The 19,463-nt window shown below is 44.7% G+C and overlaps 1 protein-coding gene across 2 annotated transcripts in view; it reads left to right on the top strand.

Moving 5' to 3' along the window:
* The first annotated feature begins 359 nt into the window (after positions 1-359).
* Positions 360-19,463, top strand: part of FNDC3B (fibronectin type III domain containing 3B) — a 185,830-nt gene continuing 166,726 nt past the window's right edge. The window contains exon 1 of one of the 2 annotated variants that reach the window (XM_040073988.2): positions 360-520. The gene's annotated coding sequence lies outside the window, so the exon portion shown is untranslated. The remainder of the gene's footprint in view (positions 521-19,463) is intronic. The other variant, XM_040073989.2, reaches the window with a different exon arrangement.

Here is a 19,463-nt window from a genome sequence, read left to right as displayed (position 1 = left end):
TACTTATAGGGGTGGTCTGGCATCGAAACGCATGGCCGTGGAGTCACCATCCCTGGAGCTGTCAAAGAGGCGTCCGGACCCGGCGCTGGGCGATGCGGTTTAGGGTTTATAGCGGTGCTGCCGGGTGGGCGGCCGGGCTGGACCATCTTGACCCTTGATGATTCTCTAATTCTATTATTCTACGCTCGTAAGCGACGACGAGCGGATCGCGGCGGGCGGGCGGCCGAGGCGGCGCGGCAGCGGGGCGAGGCGAGGCGAAGGGGCCGGGCGCCGTGCCCGCCCCTCACCGAGCCCCCGCCCCGGCGGCGCGGGGGCGGAGCGGCAGCGGGGCTGGCCGGCGTCCCACGCCCGCCTCGGCCGCCTTTTCGGCGGGAGCCGCTACTCCAGAGTGCGCGGTAGCGTGGGCCGGCCGGGGCCCCATGTGGTGCCGACATCACTGACATGGCGGAATCCCCGCCGAGCCCTCCCGGCACTCGCTCCAGCTAACCGGGACTCGCCGCCCCGCACCGCCCTCCCGCAGGTAAGGACGCGGCGGCACCGCGGGGAAGCGGGTGCCGGGCGGGGAGCCCCGCGGCTCGGCTGCGCTCCGAGCGCCGGCCGGCCGCGTCCCCCGCCCCGCGGCGCCTCTCCCGGTCCCGGCTCTTTTGTTCGGCGGCGGGACGCGGCCGCACTCGGTGGAAAGTTTCTCTCCCCGCCCCGCCGGCTTCCCCCCGCAGCGGGGAGCGCCCGGCGGGAGCGGCCGCGCTCGGGGCTGGCGGCGGGACGGGCGCTCCAGCACCGCCCGGCCGTCCCTGAGGGCGGCCGGCCCGGCCGCTGTCATCGCCACCGCCCTCCCCGCCCGCTGCGGCTCCCGGAGGAGAAGTGCGGGAGCGCTCGGTGCTGGCGGGGGCCGCGGGCACCGCGGGTGTGTGCGGGGCGGAACCCCCCGAGCCGCGCCCCGCTCCGCGGCCCCGCTGCCCGGCCCGGGGCTGCGGGCAGGTGGAGGAACCGGGGGCTCCTCCGCCTCCAGAACGTCGGGATCCAGCGGGTATGTTGGAGGAAAAAGCTGGAGAAAGGCGCGACCGTCTTTTCTCGGCCCCGTCCTCCCCGCCCGGCTCCTGGCAGAGGCGGCTTGGGGAAGGAAAGCCCTGGAAACTTTTTATTTTTGCTCGCCAGACACCTTTTTAAAATGGCATGCGACCAGCAGACGGAATGAAAAAAGAACAACTCTTTTTAAAAGCTTAACCTCTCTTAGGTTGGGACCACAGCTGCATCCCCCCCTTTCCCGGTTCTCAGAAATGTTCTATTTAAATAAGGTTTTGGCGGAGGTAGTGCGGCTTGGAGTTAAATGTAACGAAGCATTTATCCCATCTATATTTGTAGAATAGAAGGCGCGGGGCAAGCCTGCCTCTCTCCATATTAGTAATTTTGTATTTCATTTGCATTTCTTTGTGTCCTTTGAGTATATAAAAGTGCTGGCCTTAAAGGGGTAGTTATCCCATCCACGGGGGTGGATGGGGGGGAACTGAGATACGGGGAGATTGCAGTTCCTTGTTGCCTTTTTAAAATTTTTTTTAAAATTTGTTATTTGAGCTGTGTGCTGGGTCTGTGAGAACAGGATTCACATATCCCAGTTCCCTGTGCCCTAACCACAGCTGCTGTATCCCTTAACCGCTTACCCTGCAGAACACAGGGCTCAGCCGGTACGTTCCTGAAAGGTGCCAAACCAGTCTAACTCGAGTTTAACAATGTGCTAGGTAATGGCATTTCAAACTTCCACAGATTTTTTAAGCGTAGAACACTATTTCTCAACCTTTTTTTTTTTTTTTTTTCAGCATTAGTAGAGCTTGCTTAAAAAAAGGTTGAGAGTGCCAGGCCTGGCGGTGCCTCAGTGCCTGTACTGGTCTGGGTCTGCGCTTTGTTCTGATGGGGAGCGGCTGCTCTGGACACGGATGACACAATGTGTGCTTGGCTGGAAGTCCAGATAAAGGCATGGCTTCCATAAACCTCAGGAATGGGCCGAGGGCTGCCTCCTGAGTGGAAGCATCTTGCTCCTCTCGCCCTGTTCCCCGCCGGTCTGGCCCACCTACGGCCCGTGTGTCTTTCTCAGCAGTGAGAGAATACGCTGCCGGTGCTACCAGTAAGAAAATGATTCTTGGCCGTATTCCCGGGGTCATTTCGGGTCTCGCACAGAAGCGGTCTGTTGCTGCTTTTCTCTTAATCTTCGGCACTTCTGTGGTTCCCTCTCGTTAGTTTCAAAGCAGTTGTGATTTGTGGTTGTATTGGGACCCTGCTGTGGCAGAAACGTCTGCTGCCCCATAAGAGTATCGTGTATAGTTCTTCCCCGTTCAGTATCTTTTAGCTAATTTATGCTTATAATGTAGCTCAGAGATGAGTCTGTGTGGAAGGTGATATATTTTATTCTGTTATTATTATGTTAAATTTTGGGCCTTTGGGACCCATCTGGTTTAGGTTTGAGGTCACTGCTGGGACAGCAATGAGAGGGTTTTTTCATGCTGTTAGCCTATAGTTGGCCAAAGGATAAGAAATGGAGGTAGTTAGCAGCCAAAATAAGCTGATATTCTACTATGGCCAAGAAGCTCAGAGCTGTAATTCCATACTGCAAGTATTTTATCTTTCGTCTCAGAAAAGTTTGTAACTTCCAGTCTGAAATGTGTTTATTCTGGCAGGTTTTTTTTCTATGTGTAGTATTTAGGGAACTGAAAGACCTTGTCTCCATCATACCTCTTTCTTAGCAGAGAATTTGTTTGTTTCCCCTTACTTTATAGTTTCCTTTATGTCCTCTGAGAAAGAGAAGCAGTTAAGGGCAGTCAAACTTCTGTGCAAGAATAAATCTGTGCAGGAAAGTATATACAGGCATGCAGCAAACTTCTGCATGTGCATGGTTGTATTCACGAACTTTCTAATAAGTATAACTGACTTTTTCCCTCAATACTGTAGGCTATCAGTACCAACATTTACAGTATGAATAAACGTTTGTAGTGTGAGGATGAATGTCTACTAAATACGTGTAATTAAATAAAAAGGCCCAGAGCCTGAACACACCTGAATCAAACAAAATCAAACTCTCCACAGTGCTTTTTGCTGCAGTCTGCCACTTCCCTCCAAAGAAAAGGCGTGAGGGAAGATGGAGTGACCTCTTTGGAGCATCTGGAGGGACAGTTTGGGACACACTTGGAGAGCATCCTGTCACTCCACCAAGGATGTGGCTGTTGGGTTTAGAATCTGGAAATAGCGTCTCCCGGTGCACAGGAATCGTTTTGAGCAACGTGCCACAAGTTACCGAAATCCCATTTGTTAGCAGTAGCCTTTAGTGTACAGCAAATAAAATAAATAGCAGAAGAAGCCAGCAGAGCCCTGTGTAAATCTCAGCCGTGCAAAATCCTGGCGAGGCAAAGAGTTTCTCAAGCGTTGCCCAGAGGATTTGTGCCTCGGTGATTGTCTCTGCGCTGCTGAGTGGTGGAGGACCCTTTGGAAAGAGCAGTATCAAAACTTGTGTTGTTTACGGCCAAGGTTTAGTGTCCCTGTGTGATCTGTCCCTGGAGATGGAAGGTATGTGGGAAGAGGGAAGTTCTTCAAACAAGGCGGTGGAAATAGGAGCTGCTGGATACCCGGCGGTAAAAAGCCATCTACAGGCAGGAATGCTGGTGTGTCAGCGAGCAGATAACTCCCAGCAGCTTCCAGTGGGGACGTGGTGGTTGGCATTTTTATCAGTTTATTCTAAGCACCTCTTTGCAGAATTCAAGTTGGAAGCCTGCTCGCTGTTGGATTCCAGACAGCCAGGAAAAAAAAAAAAAAAAAGCTCACAGACTAATTAAATGTGATTTATTGTGGAATTTGCAACAGTGTTGGAGAGATGAGTTGCCTTTCAGAAATGCTGCTCTGGATGTGAAATCTGTGCTTTGCTCTAGATGAAAAATGACGGTGCTGTTGAGCAAGTACACAAGAAAAACGCTGTCTGTGTTAAAGTGTGTTCTTGAGCAGGAATATTCCCTGGAGGTCCCAGATAGTCTGCAGCTTTGAGCAAATCTTTGTGGTGCTTTTAATTGGGAAAAGGATGGGTTTCCTTGAGCTTAGAGGTTAAAATGTAGGGCTTCTCCAGTGACTTGCTTTCTGTGTTTCATCTGAGGAATCCTTTGTTTACAAGTAAATTGTGGTGTTTGTTAGCAGATAACAGACAAAAAGCCAAGAGCATAAGAAACCTCTATTTGTTTTTCTAGTGGTGACAGTTTATAATGGTGATATACTGAAAATTGCCATGTGGATACTCTACTTAGTAAATGCAGCTATGTATAGTGTTAGTTTTGGAATATGAAGCAACTAACAATTCCAAAGTTTTTTTTTTTTTTTTTTTTTTTTTTTTTTTTTTTTTTTTTTTTTTTTTTTTTTTTTTTTGAGAGGACAAATCTGCAGCTAATACTGATATGTGGCATTTGCTTGTTCTGGCATCTGTTCCTCATTCTAGAAGGTACTCAGTGATGATGGATTCAGGAGAGGAGTTTCTGCTGTTATATTTTGGTTTATGTTGTTATTTGTTAGATTTAGAATAACTGAAAGCAAACACTTGAATTCTCTGGAGATGAAGGTGATAAGCCTGCCTGATTTTTTTTTTTTTGCGTTGAGTTAGTGTATGACAATTCTGTGGCAGCAATGCAAGTACCTTAAAACATGTTTTACATCCTGGTCTCTTATCATTGCCTTATACATAATTATGGACATTTCTATTATTAGGTCCTTGCAAAGGACTAATAATAGAATGCGTGTATACGTGTATTTAAACATCTGCTTCACACTTCCAGGAATGTTTCATATGGAATGCTTTGAAAAGGGAGAAAGAAATTCCTTTCAAGAGGTTAATAAAACCTTCAATAAACAACAATTTTAGATGACTCTTGCCACCCTCAGAGATGCTTGGGATGTTGTGGACAGATTTCCCCGTGCTTCTAATCTAAACTAGCAAAATCAATCTGCTCTGCTTAGTTTGTAGGTTCTCTGGGGCTCTGTGCAGCTGTGTCAATTTTATATGGTTGCTCTGTTTTCCACTCATCCACTAATAAAATGCCAATGTTTATAACCTAAATCCCAGTGTTGTCTTTTGCCCCAAATATTTTTGCACAATTCTTTAGTCAAGCCCCAAACTGTAGTGAGGTAAGATGGAGTGGTTATTTTGGGTCTTGGTAGCAGAAAGAGCGTGGGAGTAGAGAGTTGTCCTGATTTGTTTCAGGATGACCTTACCATTTTCCTTTAGTGTATGGTTAGTTAGTTGAAAGAATTCTTTCCACTTTATAACTTGCCTTTGCTGTAGAAGTATGTTCCTGTTCAATGACAATTCACGTAACATAAGTGTCCTAAGTGACCTTATGCTTGCAGACACTTGAACAGATCTGGGTATGTTACTTAGTATTGCACATTGCTCTGCTTCTTATTTATTTATTGATGTGGAATAATGCAGCAGAGAAAAATAAAAGATGAAAGCATTTGTGGATAATGAGAGCACTGGGTAGGTTTCCTTCTGGTCAGCCTGTATTTTTTGTGGACTCATGTGATGGCAACTCACAGAAGGGAAAAAACTGCCTTCATTTGTCTTGTTACTAGTAAATATATGGCAACCAGAAGCATCTCTTCATTAGAATGAATTAACAGAGCAGAAGAGACCCAGTGAGAACTGCAGAGCTTGTGGAATACTCTGGGTCTATAATGCCCAAACAGTGGGAGGTTTTTTTGTCTATAAGTACTGATAGAAATGATTACTTTGAAAAGTGAAGGCGTGGCTTTGGCTTGACTGACTCCTTGAAGGGTGTTGCTTTACTGGCAGACTCAGTTATTTTGTTTTTCATATGATGTTAAAGTATCAGGAATAATGGCTTAGGTTGAAGTGGGAGAAATTCCTCCTTTTGTGACAAGATAAGGCAAATTGGAATATGTCATGTACGTGATTCTTCTAGATGTGTTTGAACTGGATGCAGGTTTGAGACCTGGTTGCATACATGCTTGCGTGTGTTTTTCTGTTCTTGTAGCAGATTGTAATTGGTGTTTGGCATTGAGGGATGTGTTTGGTTGGCTTAAACAGTTAAAATGTTGGCCTTGTTTTCTCCAGTTGTTACTTCACTTTGCTTAGAAAATGCTAATGTCCTGTTCTTTTGTGCTATTCTAAAGCTCTGAGGAATTGATTTTAGTCTTGTTAGGAGAGACCTCTTTATTAACTGTATTAAAAATTGAAAAAGGGTTAAAAATAAGCTATAGATTTTCCCCAAAACATGTTAGTGTTCCTCTATTACACAGTCCTGTATTGAGCTGTGACTACTTTGGAAGCCACGACTTTTAAGGTGAGGAATTTATTCCTATTCAGTTGCATTGTCTGAAAGAAGGTTTCTTGAGGGCTGATTTCCACTGAGTCATCCCCTGAGCTGGGCAGAGGGATGTTCAGCTGCTATCACATCTTCTGCCTTGGCAGGCTAACGAGGAAATTTGTTTTCAAAGCCTGCCTTGGGGAGGACAGAGCAACAAGTCTTTATTTTTGAATGCTGGAAAGTGTTGGAAGCTGTGGCAGCTCAAAGAAAAGCAAATGAAAGAAAACAACTGTTTCTTACTCTGGATTTTTATGGAATTGGCCTCTGCTTTAGTAAGGTTTTTTGCCTTTTTTTTTTTTTTAATTCCAAGGTCTGCTTTTCTCAATGTCCTACTTCCCTGTCCTTACTTTAATGCACGTACTCATTAGCCACCCATGACTTCTCATACTACAACAGGGTTTTCCTTTGAATTAGCTTTCTGTATGATTTATGTCCTGTTGGTTGCGCGGCTTTAAAAGGTGATCCTCAGCCATTTAGGGAGCTTCTGCTGCCCTCGTGCTCCAGGCAGAGGGCTTGAGGTGCAGCATTTGGTCACAGAAATGTCCCTCCTGAGCAACCCATCTGACAATCCGTGTGTCTGGGGAGCTGAGCAGCCAGAGACACAATACTTAATTAGGCACAATGCTTGCTCTTAGCTGGCTTTTCTTGAATGCTTCAGATGTGGGTGAGGGAGGGGCAGCAGATCTGTGTTTGTGGAACGCTGCATTCCCTTCTGTCCTCTTCCCTTTGCCTTCCTGCCCTTGTCCACTCGCTGCTTGTGACGCGTGGCCTTTGCGTGACTCAAAGTGCGGGCACGTGGATGTGCGGCTGCTGGGGGGAGGAACGTGTCCATCCACGTGTGCAGTGTGGTGTGGCCAGCACTGCAGCCCGGGTGTCTTGTCCCCAAGGTGGGTACAAATGACCCAGGAAGGCTGTGGCGTGTGGTCCTCACGTGCTTCTGAAGAGCTGAAGTGGCCTGATCTGCCAGGACCACAGGTGCTGCTTCTTGCATCATAGGTTGAGGCATTGTTGATGGTACAGGTCCCAGGCAGCCATACAAGGGGGGAAAATCCATCTTCAAAAGCTGAGGAATGGGTCAGAAGTTTCCTAGCTTGGCTGGCAAGGGTATCCTTAAAGGAAGGAGATGGGAGATGAGCAGTGAGGTGGCCTCGTGTTTTGGCTGTCGTGTGTAAGAGTTGGCAGTGTTGGAGGGAGTTAAACTGAGCATGATTTGTTGCGAATTTAGGCTTGGAGGGTAACTCAGAAGCAGGACAAGCTGCAGAAAGCTGGTGGTGTTATGGAAAAGAGAAAGGGATGGCAAAAAATAAATCTAAATTCTGTATAAATCATGGTTAAGTGGTGCTTCACTATGTCTGTGTTGATGTCTGAACATGTACATATGTCTCCTCTTAAATGAGTGACCTTATGTGGCTTGGAGGAGCAGAGAAAACGTCACAGTGTCGCAGATAATCCTGCGTAGAAATTGTGGAGTGAAACAACACTTAAAATTCTGGATCAGTTCAAAATGACTCCATAGCCAAAAGAACTGACCCCTGCTCTCTTTGTGCACTGTGACCCTGCAGGCTGTCAGCTCTGCTCTGAAGAGTTTAACCTCCTTTTGTACTGGTGAGAAATGGATGTTGGATGTTTTGAGGATAAAGGGTTAATTTTATGGCATTTCAGGCTATAAGTTCCTATGTTCATAAGTCAGTTTGTTTGACAGTCAATTTCTCACTGTTCTCTAATCAGAAGTTTGCTATTTAGGCTGCTGTAGATACTTTACGGGTGTCTGATAATACTCGTAAAACACCTAGAATAAGCCGAGGTGTAGCCTGGTTTTCTGATACTTTTGTGTTTTGCTTGCATGCAAGCAGGTAGGTAGTTCATTCCCAGGGAGTCTCCTCCTGTAACTTACTATTTGTTTGTTGTCCTTTTGGTTTACTTGTTATAAAACTAAGTTACGTTTTAGTTCAGCAGGACGTCAAAACAACAACAGAAGTCAACAAAGAGAAACCTTAAAAGACCAAACCAAAATGACTTTGTATTTCCCATAGTGGTTAACTCAGATGTTGGTGAGGTAATAATGTCATGTTCAGAAGTAAGAAATATCCTATGGATTTCACCAAAGACCGGGAAAATGTCTTGTTGAATGACTGTTGTGGAGTACTGGGCAGCACTCAGCTGTTCCTACCATGCCGGGAAGTTAAAATGCCATAAACAGGGAGCAGTATAAGATTGGCCGAGAATTTTATTTTGAGATCTTTAGTACTAGATCATAGGCATAGTTTTATTTCATGAAGGTCTAGGGTGACACTCGGTATTGAACATGCAGGTTACATTATTCTTAGCTGACCATAACCAAAAATCTTATGGCCAAAGAGGAATTCTGAGATTTTTTTTCCACAAAACAAAAGTTCTGCAGAGTTTGACGTAAAAGTGGAGAAAAGTGACCGAAAGGATAGATTTAGCTTAGACATTAGGAGGAGATTTTTTACTATGAGGGTGGCGAGGCTGCCATAGGTTGCCCAGAGGAGCTGTGGCTGCTCCATCCCTGGAAGTATCCAAAGCCAGATTGGGCAGGGCTTGGAGCAACCTGGGACAGTGAAGGTGTCCGTGCCCATGGCAGGGGTTTGGAATGGGATGAGTTTTAAGGCCCTTTCCAACCCAAACCATTTCATGAGTCCATGATCTGAGCCTTAATCCTTGTTTCTTGTGTGTCAGCTGGTGGTGAAATTAACTTGTTTCATTCTGCTCCGCACATGTTTATTTTTGCAGCTCCATATGCTGCTGTAACAGATCTTTATTACTGCTTGTTAAGTTCAGCGGTGCTTTTAGTGACTGCACAAAACATAAACATCCTCTGTGACTTCGTTAGACGTACAGTGCAACCTTTTTGTTGACTTGAAGGCTGTTCCTCGGGTCAGTGAGCGCTGCAAGCAGCAGTCAGGGCACTGTACGCCCACAACTGCGAGGATATGAGAAACAGAAAGGAATTGTCTCGTTACCTAATTTAAGTGTCTTCTCTCTGCGAGCTCTCGTGTGTGTCGTGTTTTATCTTTACCCTTTCCCCTCTTGGTTAACAGGGCTGGATGTGCTTGTCCAGCTGTTCCAGCTGCCTTGTTCAGTGGGCAGGAAATGGTGATGTGGTGGAAATTAGGCAATTCTGCCGAGTTGCAACCAAAAGGATCTCTGATCTCTTCCACAGCAGCTCCTTCTGGCTTCTGGATAAAACGTAAGACTCGAGTCATTCAGATGCTTCTGTAACCACAATCTGTGTAAGGAACAAGGTGGCTACACTTGAATTTTTATGGGCGTCTGAATAGGTTGCTTCAGTGGATGTGTGAGAGCTGCTATGTTACTGTAAAGGCAATATTTGTGGATCTAAAACCCTGAAGTTAGACATCAACGGTTTTACTTCCTTTTGGTATTTTGCGATCGTGAAGTCAAACAGGATGATATTATGCTCCAAAATGTTGCTGTGAAAAGTTGTTTCAGTTTCTAAGACTTTCCAGACTGTTCCAGTCCTGCCCTTGCTAGCACATCTGAGTCCTTTTTGGTCTGTCTTAGTAAATCCTTATTTCTCTATTCCCTTTTTTCTTTGATAGATTTTCCTAGACTACAGTGTATTGATTTCAGCATATCCTCAGTTGTTGGGTTAGTGCAAGGGGAGGAAAGCGAGTGAAACGTGGGAATTGGGACGGAGAAAATACAGATATGTGAAGACATGGAAAATAGTATTGACTGGATTGGTTTGCAAGTAGACCAAGTGCATTATTATTCTTGGCCCTGCTGTAATTTAAGGTTCCGTGACGTTCTCTCCCAGTGAAATACAAGCAAATAGAATAATGCACTCTTACGTGATGGAGTTCACTTGGGCAGTGATAACAGCACGTTTTATGCAGCCTGGTTGGCAGCAGTGACGTGGTTGTGCTGCAGCTGCAGAGCGCTGGGCAGTGCTGGGTGGGGACGAGGTGCTGCTCCTGGCTCCAAGGGAGCGACGTGGCAGCGGGAGATCCGTCCTTTCACTTCGGGAGGGAAAAGCAAAGCCTTGGCCTGCTGCCTGCACTAACCTCACGTGGCAAGCTGAGGATTTGTGTTTGAGTTAGAAAGTATATGGGGATGGCAGATTGGATGTGTCAGCTTCCCTCCTCTTCTGTCTTCGGAAGAGGTTTTTTCCATTAATTATGGATACGTGATTTTTTTTCAAGTGTCCTGGCTCTGTGGAACAAGTGAGGTGTAACTGTGGTGTGCTGGTGCCCTGAAGGGCTCCCCCAGGGTGGCTGGCTGGGCAGGAGATTTCTCTCTGCTGGTGCAGGGGTGCAGTGGGGTCCTGCCTGTGCTCCCTGCCAGGACTGTTCCTCCTCCTGCTCCTATTGCCTGGCAAGTGCAAGACAGTTTGAGGGAGCTGTATGTGAAGCATAGGTGATTCCAATGGAGAAAACCTACCTTTTCCTTAAATTTGAAGTAGATTTGACTGGTTCTTCAGCAAGCATTTTATGTAGTCTACATACTGTATAAAGTATCACTGGTTTAGTATTTTTGCATATCCCTGCTTTTCTCAGAAAATGTTTTGCAATATTCAACTTGTTCATTTATGAAAAGATTTGGCAGATGGTAAGGGGAAGCAACAACTCTTCTCTCATCATATGCAAAATACACCGTTGGAAGGAAGAAACAGATAAATACCTTTTTTATCTAGTCCAGTATATTAGACAAAGGTTTTCTTTGTTTTTCTGCCAACATCAGCTCTTCTTGACCTTTGTGATCAATATTAGCACTGAAATTTCTTCAAGTAGATATGGAGACTTTGTTGTGCAACTGCTCAACCGCAGTGTGAACGTGGTCTGATAGTGGTTCATATACAGCCATGAAGAAAGGTACCCACCCAAGGGGGGAATCTTATTTTGCTTTTAATAGAGATGGGAAGGGAGATTAACACTATTTTGCAAGTCCCTCTGGGATTTGTTTTGGAAAGTGTATGCATTCTGATCCCCTATGTTAGTGAAAGATGGGTAAATTTGAAGCGGTAGAGTTACAGGAGAGGGTTACAAGCATGACTGGAAGTGTGGAAAGCCTTTCTCGTAAGATGAGATGGAGAAATATTTAACAGGAAAGAAGCTCCCATGAACTTTACTATCTCTAAATCCATCAGAGAGGTAAACACTGAAGGCGTACAGGACTGTTTATGTCAAAAGCCAGTGCTGGCAGATGAATGTGTGATTGCAATATGTCAATAAATAAAAACTTATTTAGAATTTGATCAAGCAGCTTAGTCCAAACCCAGCCCAGCTATTTAAACAGGAGCCAGTTTATGGCATGCAGAAAGACCTAAGCACTTCTAATATACAGGGCTCAGTGTAAGGCTATTAAAGAAAATGTGGCTGTGATATTCCCATATATGAATAAAGAGTATACAAGTGGCAGATAGGTTTCAGGGAAGTGGGGAACAGAGAAGCTGGAATGTAGTCTGATGAAAGTACTGTGGGCATTCATTACAGCTGTGAAATTCATAAATCTAATCCTTATTTTGTAATGAACTCACATTCAGCTTCAACTGGCAACTTTTTTCTTCAAGTCTGCTGGCACCTGAAGTTATGCGTGTGCAGTGCTGTACAATACTGGCGGTGCAACTTCAGTATGGCTGCAATCCTGGTGGAATTTCACTTTCATGTCCTGTTACTTTTATTGGTAGATGATCCTGATGTAACATAGTTCCAGGAAAGGGGATGGACAACTTTCAAAGAGCTTTGAACATCAAGTCAAACAATGAAGGTGCTTTCCAAAAGTGGTGGATCACTTATCTAAGTGGAGAGGTTTGTATCCAAAACTTTAGCAATGATAATCTCTAGGAAAGAGTATGTTGATTCTTCAGATAATCGCAGACTTCAAAGCAAAATCAGAATGCAAGATAAACTTTTGTTTGCACTTTGTCTTAGGGGGAAAAAAGTAACAAAGTCAAGCTTATACAACTGTAGATTTAAATATTTAAAAATCAAAGTGCCTGATTTTTTTTTTTTTTTTTTTGCTGATAGAAGATGGAAGCTATACTGAAATACAACGTAAAAGTTTTTTTAAATAATGAAATCAGTGAGCAAATATGCAATGCCAGAGTAGAAGTACTATCAGTGGTAAGGAAAGGAAAACTTAAATTTGGTCATCTCCAACTTCAGAAGTGGCTGTAAAACCAGCAAATTGCTAGTTCTGCTTGCACCAGGACTCTAGAAAAAGAAAAAATCAGCATGTAGAGAAGGTATTATCCAGCTAATTGCTTGGTAGGTACACTGAAGTTGCTTTAATACTGTGGTGTTCCCCTTTCCCAGCAGAAATGTTTTTGTGTCAGGCAGAAATTAATGTTGCTTTGGAGAGAGGAGGATGCAGTGAGTCCTGCAGACTTTCATCTGAGCCTTTTCCTCTGCGACAGGAGTCACAGGAACTTGTTGACAAAGCTGTTTTCTATGATACAACTGAGATTTTGGTTTTAAAGAGTCAGGTTTTACTTAACTATATTATCATGACTCTCATTTAAACTTGTGATGTGCTTTTTCCTGAGCTGCTTGGGGGGTAAAAGTTGTTTTAATTGTCGTTGTGCTAATGCAGAAGAACTGGGAGCTTGTTTCCATCCATCAGCACTGGAAACTGAAACAAAAGCCAAGCAAACTTGCAGATGGTTGCAGATCCTGGATCCCAGCCACTGCCCCATGCCTCTGTCATTTGCTGCTTACAAAACACTGTGCTGGGCGTGTGAGCGTGGACTTTGCCTTCCCTGTGCCGGGCTGTGAGCGTGGACCTTGCCTTTGTGAGCCGCAGGAGGAGGAAGGTGAAGCCGTGAACGTTCCCCACGGGGTCCCCAGCCTTTGGCCAGGGCTCTTTGCCAGCAACGTAAGGATTGGCTTGGGACTTCTCCAGGGTTATAAAACACCCAGCTGTTGAACTTTTAAAAGTTGTGTGACTGGGCAGCTGGGAACTCGGATGGGCTGGAGGATGAGCTGTATTTGACGGAGGAACAATGGTTTCACAAGCGCACACACATACTCCCCTCGCCCCCCTTCTGGGGCCATGGGTGTGCACTATCTGAAATCCTGGTGCTAATTAAAAATCACAATAAGCCAGTGCACTTAAAACTGGGATTCGTTGGTTTGGATTTTTTTTTTTAATTTAAAATGGCTCTGACTGGGGAGTTAAGGAAACAACTGGGAACAGCATCTTGCATTGTGGCCACTTGCTCAGTCGTGGCTGAGTTGGTGCAAAGTTATTTTGGAGTTAATTTTTATCTTTTCAGCCTGCTGTGGCAAGGGAGAAGTTGACATGGGCAACAGGAGTTTTCCAGGAGTGAAAGTGCTGGTGAGAGGCCAGGAGCTGACTGGAGGAACCTGGCTGGGAATAGGGCAGAGGGAGCATCCTTGAGCAGGTTGGCAGAGCCAGGAGCACAGCAGAAGTGATCAGTGGGGCTTTATTTAATGCTGGCTGGGTAGTATGGTTTAGTTTCAGTCTCACCCACAAACTGCTAAGCATTTCCTGATTTAGGAAAGTCAGTATGAAAAAACTTGCAGTGTAAAGCTGTAGTTTTAAATGTGGACAGACAAACAGATCCCGTGAAGTGATAATTAGTGTTACTGGCCAGGGCAGGCTGTCAATTTTAGTAGGAAATCATTAAATAAACACTGGTGAATAACCAGTATGCTGGTTCTTCTTCCCTTGGAAGAGACCAGAGAGCCAAGAGAAGTGATGTGTTTCATTATTCCCATTTTGCAGCTGAGAAAACAAGACACAGAGGCGAAGATACTGGAGATACTTCGTTCTGGGCTTGTTTCAGTTGAGGATGGACTAGAAATCTTACTAGTGGTCTGCACTTGTGTGGGGGTTTCCCTCCCCAACCCAGCTCTTGACAAGTGCCTGTGTGCAGTTGCCAGCTTTGAAAGCCCCTCCTGGAGGAGGTTTCCTTGGCAAGAGGGCAATAACTTCTTGCCTTCTGCTCAGCATATTGTGTGGTGTCTGTAGGAAGCCTTTGTGCAAGGCTGACTTGCTATGGGTAGGGCAAGAACAGTTTCCTTACAAATGCCAGCTAGGTCTTTGCAAACTAATAAAATTGTCAGTAGGCAGTACAGCACACACCTGATTTAGTAAGGTTATAGTTCGTTTTTAGAAAGGATAAAGCTATCCTGGCTTACTTGTAGTTTATCTTTCTGGTGAGCACATGAAGTCATATTTCCATAAGAGGAGGAAATACTGCTCACTTCCCCTGGCTGATTCCATCTACTTCAGTAGCTAATCTTTGGATTTTCACTTCCGATGTTGTGCCCAGCTCTGGTTTGCGTGGCTCCTGCTTCTGCTTGCTGGTTCTTACTGTTCTTTAATGCTCAATTCTTGTTGGCCCTGGGACCATATAAAAATCCCAGCCCTTGGAGAGGGCTGCTGTGCCATGTGTTGGGCAGTGGGGCACGTCTGCACGCCCTGGCTGATTCACAGACGGTGTTATCAGCTCCCACATTAATCTGTGGTCAGTTGGCTGGCCACTACGGAGATATTTCCCTTTGATTGTGCGGTGTGAACTCTTTCTATCGGCGTTGCGTGGCACCAAGTCAGATGCTGGCTAAGGAACACACATGTGCTAACACAGCTATCTCTCCAGCCAAAGGTGTAATCTCGGCCGAGAGCGTGCTTGGATTTGTTTGACAGGACCTGTTTCATACAGAACGACAATGCTGATTGTGTTCCTGTCTTTGCATTCCTTATCAATGGAATCCTTCATTGACTTTTGATTGTTTTATCTGAAAGCTGTGTCTTACTAATGGGATGTAATTGCACTGGGCGACTGCTTCCCTCTCAGCTGCTGGCACTGGGTTAACACAATCTCTCTCTCTCTCTCTCCATTCCTTTGCTTCAGTGTGTCCTGTTGTTGGCAGTAGGTCATGGCATTTCTTTAAAGGCTCGAATCAAAACTTAATTGAAAGATTTTGGGGCTGGCTGACCTGCCCACTGGGGTAAGTCAACAAGTACATTTTGTGGTTCTTCCAAATACCAAATGGAAGATTTTGCTAAATTCTTTTCCCCTGCATAATTAGCCCTGTTTTCACTTCCATTTTGCAGTGGGGTTATGCCACTCTTAGAGTTCAGTCCTCCTTAGTTTGTTTTAGAATGCAGCTCATTTTCTGTTTTCTTGCAAGTCATGGTTATTTTTCTTTGTCTGACTTGTCTTGACTTTAGCCTTGGTTTCACTTACCAAATTTCTGTACTACTTTCACTGTCTATTCTTAGCTTCCCTCTTTTACCCCTTTTTATGTTGCATTGCATTTTTATTGTCTTTTTACCACGGTATCAGGATAGGATTTTAGCTTAAGTTTCCCTCTTTTCTCAAACAAGGGAGTCATAACTTTTCAAGTTGTCTTTTCTCAAAAAAAAAAGCTTACAATTGTAGATAAGTTTTTTCAAGTCAGTTTCCTCCCTCAATTCTCATCAATTTTGGGAAATTACCATTTGTTGTTCTAAACCTAAACTGACTCCATGTACGACTCCAATTAATCTCCCTCTAATAACATTTGATTGCTGTGGCGACTCAGAAGTTCTCATGGGATGATTCTGACTGGCTCTGTGAAGATGAAACTTGCAGCTGTTGGGTATTGAGTGCACAAAAGTCACAAGGACAATAAAACACTGAGGTTTTTTTCACACATCTTATATAGGTTGAGTGTGTATGGTGCAGGAAGTCTTGTTTGCTCTTGAGCTACTTTTGAATTCCCTTTGTGGTGTAAATCAAATAATTCTCTAAGTACGTTATTGTCAGTGGGGGAAGGAAATGGTTTCACAAGTGTTTGCTGTACAGAACTTGGCGGAGTAGTTCAAGTAGTTAAACATAATGATATTAAAATAGGAGCTGCTGAGATCCAACCCCATTGCGTATCAGCAGATAAAATACTTCTGATGAACATCAGAGTGTGAGTTCATGGCCTGATGACACAGCCCTGAGTTGGTGCTGCTACTGAAAGGTCAGTCCTGCCTCCCACTCCCTTTATTCTTGTTTTGGCTCAGTGAGTCAAACTCCCTGGGCTGCTCTGGAAGTCAACCTTGAATGTCTGTCTCTCCTTGCAGCTGGCTGAGGGCCATCCTGGCACAGGCAGTGAGGGTCCAGTGAGGCTCCTGCTGTACCTGTGAGGGTCACAGTGTGTCCTGGGGCACCTCCTGTGCCTGCTGCCCCAGTGTGCTCCCCAGCAGGCAGGGATGTTCCTGCTGGGGTGGACTGCAGAGGGGAACCATCCTTGTTAAATGGACAAAAAGTGTAATGTGCTTTGCCTTTAGTCTTTTAGTGCTGTTTGAAATCATTGTCAGTGGTGGTTCTCCTTGAGCACCACCTCCCACACTGAAGGAGAAGGTTTAAGAGAAGGTGAGTGCAAAGGTGCTGCAGGTGCAGTCTCATGGTCTCCTCAGTGCTCTGCTGTGTGTGTGGGACAGCTTTTTCTGAGCTGTGTAGTGCTCCTTAGCAGGTGATGTTCCAGTTAAAAGAACCAGCTCAGCCACCTGGTTTTCAGTTAAATTACATATTCTCCTTCAGTGTTCATTTTAGCTACCTGTCCCAATAACTAATTTTCCCTCCTTTGAAGCTGTCTGCTCTGATTTCCCATGTTTGAAGGTATGGGCTTGCACATTCCCTGTATGAAAGGGCATCAAGAAAGGGTATCTTACCTTTCTCTTCTCAACAGCTTGAGGCAGAGATCTGTCTTCCTTTGTATTTACTCACTGCAAAGCAGGTTGCAGTGGGTAGCAGCCACCCAGCCTGGCTGTAGCAGCGTGTGCAGCCAGAGCACATGGACCCTGGCTCTGTAAAAATGCTCTGCCATGGGCAGGGGTCCATCTTGGCTTCTCCCATGGTCAGGGCATCCCTGGCAGCCCCCATGACCTATGTCCCCTGCTTTGCTTGAATTTTGCCTTAACTCTGTGTGGTCAAGATATCTCTTAATTACTCGCTGTTAAAACTTGGTGCTTAATGGCTGCTTAGAGGCAGAACTTGGATGGGAAGAAAGAGTTTATAGACAAAAGTTGGTCATTGCTTGTTAATTAAAGTCTGTCTTTTCTCAGGGCTAATTAGTGCAGCACTGGCAAGAGAGAAACAAAAGTTCAGACAGAACACAGCTGAGCTGTAATCTGCTTATGTTAGAGCCTGAAATAGCAAAGGGTGTGTTTGACTCGAAGTGCTTGTCCACGAATGTTTTACTCCTGTGCCTATGGGGGAAGGGATAGCAAGCTTTGAAGTGCAGGCGCAGCTCTAACACAGAATACCAAGGTTTGAATGGATAACAGAAAGGTAACAGGTACCTTAGAGGTAGAGGTGTGTGTTGGATTCCAGGTGGTGGAAAGAACTACTAGATTATGAGCATCTCCTTTAAAATGCTGGTTGGAAATCTCAGCTACTGGGACGCAGCCCAGAAAAAAAAAAAAGCGTGCTGAGATACAGAGCAACAATTAATGAGATCTGTTTGCTTTTTCCACCCGAGGATGCAGCTCTCAGGTCACGTTTCCCTCTCTGTGTTTGTGGAGGTCTGCCCTTACGGCAGTGGGCTCGGTTGGGTTCAGCTGGGGTACCCAGGGTCACCTCCACCGGGGCTGCTGTGCCCTCGCTGGTGTTCCTCACTCACATCCTGAGAGACTTTGGCAGCAGCCTTTGTCTGCCCAAGGCTGCCTGAAGGATTTCAGTGCAGGCATGAGAGAGAGCTGGGATGCCAGACTGCAGATGGGAAGGTCTGTGTAATGCAGAAGGAATTCCAAGCATCTTTTTGGTTAATTCTGTTTTTTAGAGGACTGTTAATGTGGCTTGATGGGAACTTGCCTGTTGAGTGCGGCTCAAGGCTTCTTGAGTATTTCTAAAAATGGTTTTCTAAAGTCTTCCTTAAAATCTCTTTAAATTGACATTTATTGTTCTTAAGACAACCCAAAAAAGCCCAATCTTTTTTTTTTTCCTTTATTATTTTCAAGAAATGATTGATAATGCCTTGGCAAATACTCTGACATTTAATCTACTTTAAGATCCATCTGATTCAGTTGAATTCATGCGTTACTACTCAAGGACTGAATTTTACTGAACTTACTATACTGTGCTGAATGTGCCTTATTTTTTATAACAATTGCTTTGATTTTATAAGGGCTTATATCCATTGTATTTTCAAATGCTACATTTCTCTGCAGAATGTGCTGGTGCTATTTCCAGGACACCTGGAAGGGTTTGGGATGCTAGGTATTGTTACTGAAGTAGTGATGGTGACATATAATTAAAAAGAAAGCAACTTAAAACCAGCTTACCAGAAACTTCAGAAGTGTTCATTGTCTTTGGCATTTAGTGTCTATGAAACTGAATTTGGAAAAATGTCTGAGGGGACTTTATATCCTCTGAAATGCTCCATTACCTTTTCTGTTTCCCCTACCTTCCTACAGATGCTTGTCTTCTGTAGTGGTTGTTCGGGTTAGAACAAAAATGGAAATTTGACAAGCATGTAGGTGGCCTTCTCTCTGATGCGTATCAGCAGAGCTTCGTTGTTTTCAAGACATTTATCCCTAAAACACTTAAGTTTTTAAGCTGTTAAAATTGTCAGTGATCTGATCAGCCTTCTATGGCTGATGGCTGTGTTCAGATTGTACATTCATGCCTGAGAATGTCAGTGTTGGAGTGGCAAAGAAATGCAGTAATGGGGATGAAGGTTTTTGAAAGAAATTATCCCCTGATGGATTATTACCTGTCCAGTTTCTCGAGAGGCTTAATGACTTTGCAGAATGAGATGCTGCTGGGAGAATAAATGCTGAATATACAGGAGAGCACACAATTTCTATGGATACCGGAGAAAACCTCAAAAAACCTCCTTTTTTTGATACAATGTCTTCAAATGAATTGTGTTGCATAAAATTGTCTTGGAGGAGGCTTTGTATCTTGTGAATTCAGTTCAAGTTTGGCATTTACCTTCAATGGACTAAAAAGATTTCAGGGAAACTCACTGGAAAGACTTTAATGGTTTTGTTATCTTCTTAACTTTTTCTCTTCGGTTTTATTCAGCAGTGGTGTTTAGTTGGATTGTTTAGATTAAATTAGCCAGTGGTATGGTTTTTTTATAGGTCTGTAGTGTGTTGTACACTTGAACTGAAGATATATAATTA

The sequence above is a fragment of the Hirundo rustica genome, chromosome 10 (genome assembly GCF_015227805.2).
Source record: "Hirundo rustica isolate bHirRus1 chromosome 10, bHirRus1.pri.v3, whole genome shotgun sequence".
In the NCBI taxonomy this organism is placed as follows: domain Eukaryota; kingdom Metazoa; phylum Chordata; class Aves; order Passeriformes; family Hirundinidae; genus Hirundo; species Hirundo rustica.
The sequence above is the reverse complement of the archived record's forward strand: the minus strand, read 5'-3'. Positions and strand labels throughout refer to the sequence as shown.